This window comes from Macadamia integrifolia, chromosome 3 (genome assembly GCF_013358625.1).
Source record: "Macadamia integrifolia cultivar HAES 741 chromosome 3, SCU_Mint_v3, whole genome shotgun sequence".
In the NCBI taxonomy this organism is placed as follows: Eukaryota; Viridiplantae; Streptophyta; class Magnoliopsida; order Proteales; family Proteaceae; genus Macadamia; species Macadamia integrifolia.
Window position 1 is genome coordinate 37,443,473 of NC_056559.1, and position 13,929 is coordinate 37,457,401.

The window sequence follows — 13,929 nt, forward strand, 5'->3', positions numbered from 1 at the left end:
AAAAAAAAAAAGAATATTAACAAATAAGGTGACCCAATTAAAAAACCTCTTCAAAAAGACTTGCCTGAGAAAAAGTTCACCTTTTTACCACAAGAAAACTCTCCTATTGAAAATGGTACTTTCCAATAGTTCTAATAATAATAGTTCTGTGAACTTCTGAACACTAGCAGAAGGGAGAAAGAAAGAATTAAGAAAAGTGGGTTAACAAATTTTATCTTTCTGGCCCTTCTTCTTGAGGTATTGGATGAACCCATCCATGTATGCTTGATGGAGCTTGTGGTCACCAAAGATGGTCCCCATCTCCCTCGCTCGGGCCCTCAAACTCTCGCCTTCTTCTTCCACCATGGCCTTCCTTAGGGCCCCGGCGATGCCTTTCCGATCGAACGATCTGTATTCTCCCCTCTCTACTTCCATGGCCAAACCTTTCTCGACCAGCAGCCTAGCGTTCAACCCCTAGTCGATCACCATCGGCAGGACCACTAGTGTGTGACCGTATTGGAGAGTTTCTATGATAGACCCCACCCAGAGTGAAAAAGTGATCCGCCCACCGAAGGATGGGCCAAGATTTCCATCTGAGGAGCCCAGCCCAAGCACATCCCTCGAACCTCGTTGCATGCTCTGAATTCCGCTGGCAATGCGTCATTCTCGTCGATTGCCCACGTGGGTTTCCTCAGGCCCATAGGAAGGACAGCCCAGAGAGTTCAAGCCCATGGCCACCTCATACACCTCATCCCTGCTCAGCTTGTATTCGCTGCCAAAGCCAACAAACACAACCGACTTGGGCGGCTGTTGGTCAAGCCACTTGAAAACAGTCAACAACTCTCCTTGTCCTTTGAGTCTTTTATCCGTTGACGGCGGAAATACAGCGACTGGAATTACAGGTTTCTGGTTGATGAGGCAAAATATGTCACATTCCTCAGCACGACTGAAGCATGTACGCAGACCTGGAAAGGACTGAGTCGCTGCCTCGGCATCCATCAGGCCGTGCTTCTGTCTCGGCATCCATCAGGCCGTGCTACTGCCTCGGCCTCCAACACGCCGTGCTAAGTGCCTCGGCCTCCATCAGGCCGTACTGCCACCTCGGCCTCAATCAGGCCGTGCTCCACCTCGGCCTCCATCAGGCCGTGCTACTGCCTTGGCCTCCAACATGCCGTGCTACTGCCTCGGCATCCATTAGGCCGTGCTGTCACCTCGGTCTCCATCAGGCCGTGCTCCACGTCGGCCTCAATCATGCCGTGCTCCACCTTGGCCTCAATCATGCCGTGCTCCACCTCGGCATCAATCAGGCGTGCTATTGCCTCGGCATCCAACAGGCCGTGCTATTGCCTCGGCATCCAACAGGCCGTGCTCCACCTCGGCCTCCATCAGGCCGTGCTACTGCCTCGGCCTCCAACATGCCGTGCTAAGTGCCTCGGCATCCATTAGGCCGTACAGCCACCTCGGCCTCAATCATGCCGTGCTACTGCCTCGGCATCCAACAGGCCGTGCTCCACCTCGGCCTCCATCAGGCCGTGCTACTGTCTCGGACTCCAACATGCCGTGCTACTGCCTCGGCATCCATTAGGCCGTACTGCCACCTCGGCCTCAATCATGCCGTGCTCCACCTCGGCACCAATCAGGCCGTGCTCCACCTCGGCCTCAATCCCGCCGTGCTGCACCTCGGCACCTATCAGGCCGTGCTCCACCTCGGCCTCAATCATGCTGTGCTATTGCCTCGGCATCCAACAGGCTGTGCTCCACCTCAGCCTCCATCAGGCCGTGCTCCACCTCGACCTCCAACATGCCGTGCTACTGCTCGGCATCTATTAGGCCGTACTGTCACCTCGGTCTCCATCAGGCCGTGCTCCACGTCGGCCTCAATCATGCCGTGCTCCACCTCGGCCTCCAACAGGCCGTGCTGTTGCATCGACGTCCATCAGGCCGTGCTGTTACCTCGTCCTCATCTGGTCGAGCTGCCACCTCGGCCCGACGTCAACAACAAGGATTCCAGAAACGTGTTTCCGTCCACCCCTACATTCAAGGAACATAGTCTATTCCAGAGGTTAGGAGTCTATCCACTACACGTCATCATGACGTCACACGGTTGATCTCTCCTAGTTAAGAGGGGAATATTCTAAGAATATTCCCAGAATCACAGAGCCACTCTCCTTGAGGACTCCACTCTCCTTGAGGACTCCACACCTAAGCAGGACTCTTCACAATCGTCTCCCACTTGCCCTCCATGAGCAGCCTATAAATACCAAGGTAAGCCTCCATCACAAAGGAGCGATGACTCACTTCTCATACCGTAAAGCTCTCTTGAGCATCTGTTGTGGAAAGGTCTAACTTAGGCATCGGAGAGTCCCCTGTCGGGTCAGCCCGGTTCTCCTTGTCATCTCTTCTGTGCAGGTCAGCCAAAGCACCAGGAACTGCAGGAGAGATAGTCCAGTCAAATTTTTTCGCATCAGATTGGCGCCGTCTGTGGGAAAATGTTACAAAAAGTCACCTTGGAACAATGCAATTAAGGAGTGAGAAGGTCGTTTCTTCAACGACAACGCGTGCAAGATCCACTCGGGAAGTACCACTTAGACGTTCACATTCACCACCAGTGGCAGGGCAGGAATATGTCCCAGCAGAGACCCCTCTAGAAGGACCCCGGCAAACCAGGCCCGATCCACAGGTTGCCCAGGGAGAGGGGGATCAATGCGAGCAGAACCCTCAGCTATCCCGCCATGTCCCATCGTCCCGGATAACTCATCCGAACATGGAAGAACAGATGCAGAGCTTGCAGCTGCAGGTATTAGCCACGAATGCACTGGTGAGGGATTTTATATGACAGTTCGGCTCCGCACTTCCATTACCACGAACCAGTTCAGCTCAGCCGTCAAGGCCTGCTCCGAGCAGAAATCCCAATGACGAATCTCCTGACAACAGCGTCACCCCCCAATCAACAGCAAGAAGGGGGTCAGGCAGGACTTCGCGCACTGTTCATTCTGTACCACCGCGATCTCTTACTGAGGGACGCAGGCGAGGTCCCATCCTTGCTCAGATCGGGAGAGCAGGTCGTTCTGAACATCATCGGAGCGCTGAGACAAATGATACTCGTAGATCCCCACACCGTGCAGGAGGACGCCAACCGTTGCCTCAAAGACACACTAGAAGCACTCGTCCTCACAAAGAAGAACATGAGAACTACCAGAGGCAAGCTCGGCGAGATCGACCCCATCCTGGTCAGAGCTCGCCCATCGGGCCTACCAGAGGTGCACCACGGCAGGGTCACCAAGGCCGAGGAAGAAGCCCCAGGAGAGAAGGGTCACACCGATCAACAGATGGCCGAGCCGAGGAGAGAAGAGCTGACCTTGAGAGCAGAATCCAGTGACTCACAGAGCGAATTGAATGCAGAGGCAGGAGCACTCGGCCGACATGACAGTAACCCTGGCCCATAATGCACTTTTCGATGAATTGATTGACGCCGAGCTGCCCTCAAATTTTGTGATACCTGTTTTCAACGGATATGACGGCACCACAGATCCCTACGACCATCTACTGTACTACAGCTCAGCCATGGCAGTGCATGGTAGGTCAGACGCCGTTCTCTGCCGTGCTTTTGCAGCCTCATTAAAAGGAGTCGCGCTGGTCTGGATGTCACACTTACGGCCACGGTCCATCCGCAGCTATGAAGAATTGACAAGAGCGTTCCTCACACGTTTCCAAGCAAGTATGAAGCAGAAGCAAACTACGCAAAACGTGATGAACATGAGGCAAGGGGCGAGGGAGACAATAAGAGAATTCCTTGCCCGATTCACAAAGGCGACATTGGAGGTAAAAAACTTGCCGGAAGGAGTGGCGTATAGCACATTGTGCAATGGGGTAATGCACCCCGATCTGGTTCAGTCCCTGACCCTCGACTTACCGGAAACGATGCCCGTACTGTTGAGACGGTGCAATCAATACGCCAACATGGAGGAAGTTCTGGCAGCCCGAGGAATAGCTAACAGGGTTGATCAGGCAGAGAAGGAGAAGAAAAGGGCTCTGAGACAGGGATGACTCCCGTGAGCCGAAGAAAAACAGAACATATCGGCCTTTGGACACAGCTGAACTTGAGCGATATGAACTTGATCGTTCACGAACAAACCTGCTCTTGGAGATCCAAAATTAGAAGTACTTACACTGGCCCAGGCCAATGGCAGGTAAACCAGAAGAGAGGAACCTCAACAGGTATTGCCGATACCACCGAGACCATGGACATGACACTGAAGACTGTAAGTCTCTGAAAAGGGAAATTGATGAGCTCATCAAGGTCGGATACCTCAGCCAGTATCTGAAACAAAAATATGGTGGGAACTGGCCCGAGTCGAGGAGAGAAGATGCCCAGTCGAGCTGAGGTAAGGCCGAACCGACAATGGATCCAGCCACAAACCGATCTGTCACATACGACAACCAGCTCGTGGGTCCGGCCATCCTAACAATCATGGGCGGACCTACGGAGGAACCAGTTTAACAGCTGCCAATAGTCCGAATCACTGAGGCCAGTAGACAATCTATCAATAGAGAGTTTTATCAGTAGATTGCCTTGAAATCCCATCGATTGGGTGTTAGTCTTGAAGATTTTATACTATCAGCACCTTAGCAGTTATTCAATTTCAATCACGTAGCATATTAGATTCTATTGTGAAGCAATGTATTTGTCCCAAGTGCATACAACACGTCAATATACTATGAAGCTTCTCGCAAATATCTAACTTTTCTAACATTGTGTACAGCTCAGCAGCAAATAAGACCGAGCTCCAGCTCGGCACTTCAAGACCAGACCCTAGTTTGGCGATTCAAAGACCTTAATCAATGAGGCACAAAGACCGAGCTCAAGCTCGGCACCATAAGACCAGACCCTAGTCGGGTGACACAAAGACCTTAATCAATGAGGCACAAAGACCGGGACCCAGCTCGACAGCAAATAAGACTGAGCTCCAGCTCGGCACCTCAAGACCAGACCCTAGTCTGGCGATTCAAAGACCTTAATCAATGATGCACAAAGACCGAGCTCAAGCTCGGCACCACATAACCAGACCCTAGTCTGGCGACACAAAGATCTTAACCAATGAGGCACAAAGACCGGGCTCTAGCTCGGCACCACAAGACCAGGCTCTAGCTCGGCACCACAAGACCAGGCCCTAGTCTGGCGACTCAAAGACCTTAACCAATGAGGCACAAAGACCGAGCTCAAGCTCGGCACCATAAGACCAGACCCTCGTCTGGCGACTCAAAGACCTTAACCAATGAGGCACAAAGACCGGGCTCTAGCTCGGCACCACAAGACCATACCCTAGTCTGGCGACTCAAAGACCTTAACCAATAAGGCATAAAGACCGAGTTCCAGCTCGACACCTCAAGTCCAGACCCTAGTCTGGCCACACAAAGACCTTAACCAATGAGGCACAAAGACCGGGCTCTAGCTCGGCACCACAAGACCAGGCCCTAGTCTGGCGACTCAAAGACCTTAACCAATGAGGCACAAAGATCGAGCTCAAGCTCGGCACCATAAGACCAGACCCTCGTCTAGCGACTCAAAGACCTTAACCAATGAGGCATAAAGACCGGGCTCTAGCTCGGCACCACAAGACTAGACCCTAGTCTGGCGACTCAAAGACCTTAACCAATGAGGCACAAAGACCGAGTTCCAGCTCGGCACCTCAAGTCCAGACCCTCGTCTGACGACTCAAAGACCTTAATCAATGAGGCACAAAGACCGGGATCTAGCTCGGCACCACAAGACCAGACCCCAGTCAGGCGACTCAAAGACCTTAACCAATGAGGCACAAAGACAACACTTTAGCTCGGCAGCAACTAGACCGAGCTGGGGTGGTTAATCCACGAGCCCTCAAAATACATCACTACCGAGGGAGACATCCACATAAATACGGATCTATATATATATGAGGCTAATCTCGGGGGGCTGATCCACAAGCCTAGCTCAGCACAAGAAAATCCTTCGAGTCGGACCATTTCTTCACCAACATCGATTGAGCCGCAGGGCTGTTCCAGAGTAGCATGGACTAGAACGCGCCGCGCATAGTCCATCGGATTATAGCCGAGCATCTTATCCTGAAGGAACAAGATGACATCGTTTGAGCCGCCCTTAAACGAAGAAATGTTAACGTCATCCAACAACTCCTGGTTGGGCTAAGGGATCAGCCACCTAGGGCCATTTCTTCTCGACCCCCGTGAAGGCGCTTTGCTTCCTTCGTCCTCGAGCTGATGAGCAGTCTCGGCTGAGAAAGTGAAGCAGTGCATCTCGAATCAGATTAAATGCTCTAGCAGGTCGATTCGAACTGCTAGAGCCGGGGGCTGGTGATGAGGCAAAATATGTCACATTCCTCAGCACGGCTGAAGCATGTACGCAGACCTGGAAAGGACTGAGTCGCTGCCTCGGCATCCATCAGGCCGTGCTTTTGCCTCGGCATCCATCAGGCTGTGCTACTGCCTTGGCCTCCAACATGCCGTGCTAAGTGCCTCGGCCTCCATCAGGCCGTGCTACTGCCTCGGCCTCCAACATGCCGTGCTACTGCCTCGGCATCCATTAGGCCATACTGTCACCTCAGTCTCTATCAGGCCGTGCTCCACGTCAGCCTCAATCATGCCGTGCTCCACCTCAGCCTCAATCATGTCGTGCTCCACCTCGGCATCAATCAGACGTACTATTGCCTCGGCATCCAATAGGCCGTGCTATTGCCTCAGCATCCAACAGGCCATGCTCCACCTCGGCCTCCATCAGGCCGTGCTACTGCCTCGGCCTCCAACATGCCGTGCTAAGTGCCTCGGCATCCATTAGGCCGTACAACCACCTCGGCCTCAATCAGGCCGTGCTCCACCTCGGCCTCAATCATGCCGTGCTACTGCCTCGGCATCCATTAGGCCGTACTGCCACCTCGGCCTCAATCCCGTCGTGCTGCACCTCGGCACCTATTAGACCGTGCTCCACCTCAGCCTCAATCATGCTGTGCTATTGCCTCGGCATCCAACAGGTCGTGCTCCACCTCGGCCTCCAACATGCCGTGCTAGTGCCTCGGCATCCATTAGGCCGTACTGTCACCTCGGTCTCCATCAGGTCATGCTCCACTTCGGCCTCCATCAGGCCGTTCTCCACCTCGGCCTCAATCATGTCGTGCTCCACCTCGGCACCAATCAGGCCGTGCTCCACCTCGGCCTCAATCATGCCGTGCTCCACCTCGACACCAATCAGGCCGTGCTCCACCTCAGCCTCAATCATGCCGTGCTATTGCCTCGGCATCCAACAGGCCGTGCTCCACCTCGGCCTCCAACAAGCAGTGTTGTTGCATCGGTGTCCACCGGGCCGTGCTGTTACCTCGTCCTCATCTGGCTGAGCTGCCACCTCGGCCGACGTCAACAACAAGGATTCCAGAAACGTGTTTCCGTCCACCCCTACATTCAAGGAACGTAGTCTATTCCAGAGGTCAGGAGTCTATCCACTACACGTCATCATGACGTCACACGGTTGTTCTCTCCTAGTTAAGAGGGGAATATTCCAGGAATATTCCCGGAATCACAGAGCCACTCTCGTTGAGGACTCCACGCCTAAGCAGGACTCTTCACAATCGTCTCCCACTTGCCTTCCATGAGCAGCCTATAAATACCAAGGTAAGCCTCCATCACAAAGGAGCGATGACTCACTTCTCATACCGTAAAGCTCTCTTGAGCATCTGTTGTGGAAAGGTCTAACTTAGGCATCGGAGAGTTCCCCCTTCGGGTCAACCCAGCTCTCCTTGTCATCTCTTCTGTGCAGGTCGACCAAAGCACTAGGAACTGCAGGAGAGATAGTCCAGTCAAATTTTTCCGCATCACTGGTAAACCTTCTCTAGTAATTCCAAATATTGACCTTCGTATTCCTTGCAGCTCCGGGTGGCGACAACCTCACAAGCAGTCACGGTAAGCATCAGGCGCTCGGCGTCTGTCGTCCTGGAGGCGTTTTTACCGAAAACGCCTGCATACATGGGAATTGACTCAAACGGCCAGAAGGCAACCGTGGACGGGAAATCGATCCACTCCGGCGGAGATGTCAAAGATTCAGGGGATGGCCAGTGTTTAGTTTGGGCTTCACCAGTGAGATACTCTGGTCGACCAAAAAAGGCAAACAGGGTCGTAGAGAAGACGGAGAACATGATGAGTGGGACGTGGAGATCGAGTTCTCGAGAGATCTCGGCCGTCCAATGGGAGCGAAATCCTAAATGATCTAGTCGGGGGTGTCGTGTCAGATGAACTGCTTGAGTTGTGGTTTCAAAAGATCGTAGGCTATCTTGAGGTATTGGATTTGGTCCATGGCGATGTCGACAGTGGCTTCGGCATCGGCTGGTAGGCCATCGACTGCGGGTAAGTGAAGCTCTACCAGATCTAGCGGAGCTGCCAAATCAGGAGGAATGAAATGAAGGGGGAGCCTGCGGAGGTTGGCAGTGGAGGAGACGAAGGAGACGCGGATTCCGGCCTTGGCCAGAGCTATGGAGAGATGGAGGAAGGGGATCAGGTGGCCGAAGGCTGACCATGGGAGAATTACCACGTGCATTTCCTCCTCCTTTGCCAGATAAGATTTCCAGACACTAATTGTTTAATAGTTGGTTGTGCACCCAACTGTTGGATGGACATGACTATCTATGGTGCACAACCCCTTCATCCATCTAATGGTTCGGTGTACAATTGTACACAAAACCTCACTTATTTGTACACAAAACCTCTCCTCTCTGACTTCTTTGATTGATTTGTGTTTCTAGTTCCCTCTTTTTGGGAAGCAATTCCAACCACATATACTAGATACCAATTTCTGTTTCTCAGTTCCATCTCTTCTTCTTAGCGGTGATTAATAATTAATGCATCCTTCCATGCTCCAATTCCGACCACGTACAATTTGGTGTTATCGTCTTATGGATGATGACAACGTTCTGAATGTGCACCACATGTTCAAAAGAAAACTTAATTGTCAAGTTCTGTCTCTTGTCATCACACCAAGCAAAGGGTATATGGAAACAGATAAATTTTCAGGTAAATAATGGCAATCAGGTATCACATCGTGGTCTGGAGCGCCGGACCATGGAAACAGATGAATTTTCAAGGAAATGCATGGATAGGCATAAAAGGTCTTATTGTGTTGTGTTAGTAAAGGTGTGCAAGCACTATTAAAGATAATGCTTGTTTCACTTTGACCATGTATTAATTCTGCCGTTGTCTCAAGCTTCTAATTATCTGCTACTAGTAGAAGTCCAATTGAAAGAGAGTAGAGACATGGCTAATAGGAATCATCTTCATGTGCTGACCCTTTCAAAGCTAGCCTTCGACCACATGATCCCAATCCTCCATCTCTCTATTCCTTTGGCATAGGCCGGGATTCGCATCTCCTTCATTTCCACTACTAACAACGAGATGCGCCGCCTCCCAGAACTTCGGAAAAAAAATTTGGCGGCTCTTATTAATTTGGTTCAATTTCATTTACCGGTCGTTGACAAACTACCTGCCAGCGTTGAAGCCACCGTCGATGTCGCCATGCAAAGCATCTCAAGCAATTGGTCGCCGAAGACACACCTGATTGGTGTTAAAAGTAAGTCAATAATTGTAGGCAGTGTTAATGTAAGTCGGTGATTATAGGTTTAGATTATATTTGCTTTATTTTCCACAACCACCATCTACCTCATTAATGTTGCACTATATATTCTCTAGACTGACCTCTTGCACAAATGATATATTGAAATACAACAATGTCCCCTTCCTATTATTTCTATCAATTGGATCATCCAGGACTTCATTCCCCACTGGACGATTGGCATCACCAGAGAATTTGGGTTCCACTGATCGTGTTCTTGTTCTTCTTTGCCGCGTTGCTTGTCTTCTTCATTCGGTCCCATAGACTTCCTCACAAGTGATGCTCAAAAGAAATACCCATCGGCCTACTTCTTCCTGCACCAACGGTAGAGAGAAGAGAAGCCTTCAGCAGCTCGGGTAGTCATGAAGGGATTTCGTGGTCGCTATAGCCTCTAGACGGACAGAAAGCTAATTCGGTTATTTTCGTTGCAGCGAAGTGCAAGTTGATATATAGCCCATGGACTTGAGCTCTCTCAGTTGCCCTTCTTGTGGGCCTCGAAAAAGCCTACATGGGCTGTCGACGACGATGATGCCTTGCCAGTTGCCACCACAGGATTTCAAATCGAGTACTGAGGTCGGGACAGGGTGTGCCGGTGTAGTATGTATGGGTTAGGCATCACAAGTGGAAGTATTGGCCATCCTTGTGGTGGGTAGTGCCTGGTGGTCCAACATTGAGGCCCTCCAATTTGGTCACGCCCTGGTGGTCTTGCCGCTGGTGATAGACCAGGGCCAAGGCTTGAATGGTAGGGTCGATGTTGGTCATTAACGGTGAGGCCGTGGAACTAAAGATAGGCAGCAGCGAGCCAGCGATGGGTCAATTCAATCGGACGGGCATCAGCTCGGCTTTGAGGAAGGCCATGGTGGATGAAGAAGGTGAGAGAGTACGGTCACGATCGAGCGAGAAAGATGAAAGTTGAAACCCATAGTGGGGATGGATCACAGCCTCCATCAAAGCTACGTGGATGGCTTCATTCAATACCTCAAAGAAATAAATTTAATATGTGAGACTTCAAAAATCAAAACCACTCCACACCATAATGTTTTTAATTAATTACCCTTCAAAGTTCATTTCTAGGAATCAAACCGGATGGGGCTGTTTGTCGTATATATGCATTCCCAAATTATACTGTTCGTGGTATACATTTTCAAATTAGATTTTGACTCTAAAACTTATTATGAAATCAGATTCTTCTCAATTTTATTGCTCCATAATAGAATCTATTTCTAAGAAGATATATCAAGCACAACCTTAGACTATAGGACTTAGGACTTAGAATAACCTAACCATTTATAGCCCAACGACAGTTTTCTCTTCTAAACTGACACTTATTTTTATTAGTAACACATGTCAAACTTTTGCCACATTATCAATCAAAGCACAGAAAAATTAAAGACTACTAGGGAAGGTGGATGGATTCAAGGAAATCCATGGACATGCATAAAAGGTCTTATTACTGTTTTATTTCAGTGAGGGTACGTGCTGCACAGAAATTTTTTTGTTATGTAGTTAGAACTTCGATTTCCTTCTTAATTAACGACCCGGCCACCTTCAAATTAATACACCTAAAGCTTTGGAATGCTACAAGCTTTTATGATGATTAATAACCTTGACTTTTAATTTATTGATCGCTTAATATCTTGAATTAACACACACTAATCTTAACTATCAATTTTCACCAGTCATGATCAATGTTTTAAGGTATCTTTGAAAAAGAAAAAAATGAAAAAGATGAATGAACATGTGACTCATGTGTTTGCATTCTTTTATGCTTTTCTGTCGAGAACTGTTGGGGTTTTTCTTTTTTTGGGTAATCAAAGTTTTATTGATAAGAATGTGTATAATAATAACACATCGTATTTATCTCTAAAAATTCAGAATAATCTTGTAGTGAATAATAAAGAGAAAATGTCAAATTTAATGTATTATTTTTACCGGAAAAGGTTGGGTATGCTATCTTTATATCCATATCTGTGTCTATCTCTCTCCTCTTCCCCTTGAAAAATTCCCCAATGTCCCTTCTATCCTAATCTAAGGCTAGTTTGGTTGTCAAGAAACAGATAGCAAAGAGTAGAAAAAATTCAAAAATAGGAGTAAATTATTGAATAAACTATTGGACAGCCTCTATGGTCCTTAATTCTTCCTAAATTAAACCCATCCTGTTTTGTTAAAACAACCAAATGACTAATCAAAAGAAAATATTACATGCAAAAAGTGAAATACAAACAAAGCTACTAATGAACACATCTTATCATTAGTGTTCTAAAGTTTAAAAGCATGGGGCACTGAAAACACATCCGTTAACCCCTTATTCTATTAAATCGTTATATGGGTTAAATGGGTCGTGACGGTGTAAATGGTTTGATTTTCATGATGTTAGTTCAGTTTGAAATCAATGAGTTAAACGGCTAAAACCGAACCGACTTGTTTAGCTAATTGGTCTTAAACTTGAAACTAGAATCAAACCATTTACTAAACGATTTTACGGTTTTGATGTAAATGGCTTGACTTGATTTCAATAAACGATTTCAATTTTAAATTCATATCCTTACAGCCTTGTGGTTAAGCGATGGCACATAAGGTACGCATAGAATTGCACAAATATTGATGTATACAATCAAATGGAACACTTGAAAGGTTCAAAGCCTACCATTTTTCTATCATGCATAGATGGAAATTGACTGTGTATTTACCCCATGTAGCTGGCATACCAATTGGTTGAGGTGATCAGTTATCTTGATCAGAACTAGTTATGCGACCAAAAACAATTCCGAAATGGATGATCAGTGGAGTTTGGATAAAAATCGTTTGCAATTCTAATATGGTATAATTCTGTGAAATACCCCCTTCAGAGAGTGACACGTGTCAAATACCAAATGAGCGGTCCATATTTTATGCCACTGATAAAACCAATTTGAACCAAACCATATCAAAGCGAACCGGTTTGGTTCATCAATTTGAAATAAAAGGTGAAAGTTTTTCCCTCTCTCCTCTTTCGACTCTCTCTCTTTCCCTCTCTCCTCTTTCGACTCTTTCTCTCTGTTATGGTTTGGTTCTGCCCTAACCATCTCTTTCGACTCTCCCTCTCGCTCATGACTCTCTCCCTCTCGCTCAACTCTTCCTCTTTGTCGACTCTTCCTCGCTTGACTCCTCTCTTTCTCTCTCTGTTTCTCGCTCGACTCGCTCTCTCCTTGTGTTACGAAGTGCGCTTTGCAAAGGTATGAAATACTCAAAGCCTTCTCTCTCTCTCTCTCTCTCTTTTTATTTTTTTTCTTTCATGTTAATGTTAATGTCTCTACAAAGGGCCTTCTCTCTCTCTTTTATTTGCTTGTTGTCTCTCTGTTCCTCGCTCGACTCGCTATCTCTGAAATTAAATTTTTTTTGAAGTATTTACATTGTACTCTGAACCAAGTTGCTCTGTGGTTTTGAATGCTAAAATATTAGGTTTTCTGTTCAATAAAATTTCAATTTCAATATTTTTATTTGCTTGTTGTCTCTCTTTCTCTGTTCCTCACTCTACTCGCTATCTCTAAAATTGAAATTTTTTTAAAGTATTTACATTGTACTCTTAACCAAGTTGCTCTGTGGTTTTGAATGCTGAAATATTAGGGGAAAGGGTTGTTCTTAGCCACTTATCAGTGACATATGACTAAAGATGGGAATGCAGATTTAGGGTTATTTTCCTTTGCTGATTTGAAAATCAAAATTTTTATTTGCTCGTTGTCTCTGTCAAAACCTAAGATATTTGCTGTCTCCGTCCTTGTATTTATATTTTGTTGTTGTTGTCTCTGTCCTAGTATTTATATTGTGACCGATCCCATTAAGTTGGAATAAGGTTTTGGTTGTTGTTGTTTTTTTGTTGTTGTCCTTGTATTTATATTTGTAAGATTAGAGTTTCTTTTTAATAAAATTTCAATTTCATATTTGTATTTGCTTGCACTCTTGCTCATAATATTTTAATTTTTTTTTTAATTCCACTCTTGCTCTTGCTTTGTCAAATTCTGTTGAATACCTTATTGTTTTTAATTTGTTTTGTCTAGTATGGAGAATGTTTGCATGAATGATGTGAGTGAACCTGGGTTTGGGATGTTATTCAATTCAGAACAGGATGCATACGATTATTACAACAGTTATGGACGGGCAATGGGTTTAGTGTTAGGAGACACTTTGTGAATAAGAGCAAGAAAGACAACACGACTATAACATCTAGGGGATTTGTCTGTTCAACAGCTAGTTGTCGGTTGAGTGACAAGCGAGACATCAATATTGTTAACCCCCGAGCTGAGACAAGAACAAATTGCCAGGCACGA

The 13,929-nt window shown here is 47.4% G+C and overlaps 1 pseudogene; it reads right to left on the reverse strand.

The window, feature by feature from the left end:
- Positions 1–33: 33 nt before the first annotated feature.
- On the reverse strand, positions 34–8,607 carry LOC122074446 (annotated as a pseudogene).
- Positions 8,608–13,929: the final 5,322 nt, after the last annotated feature.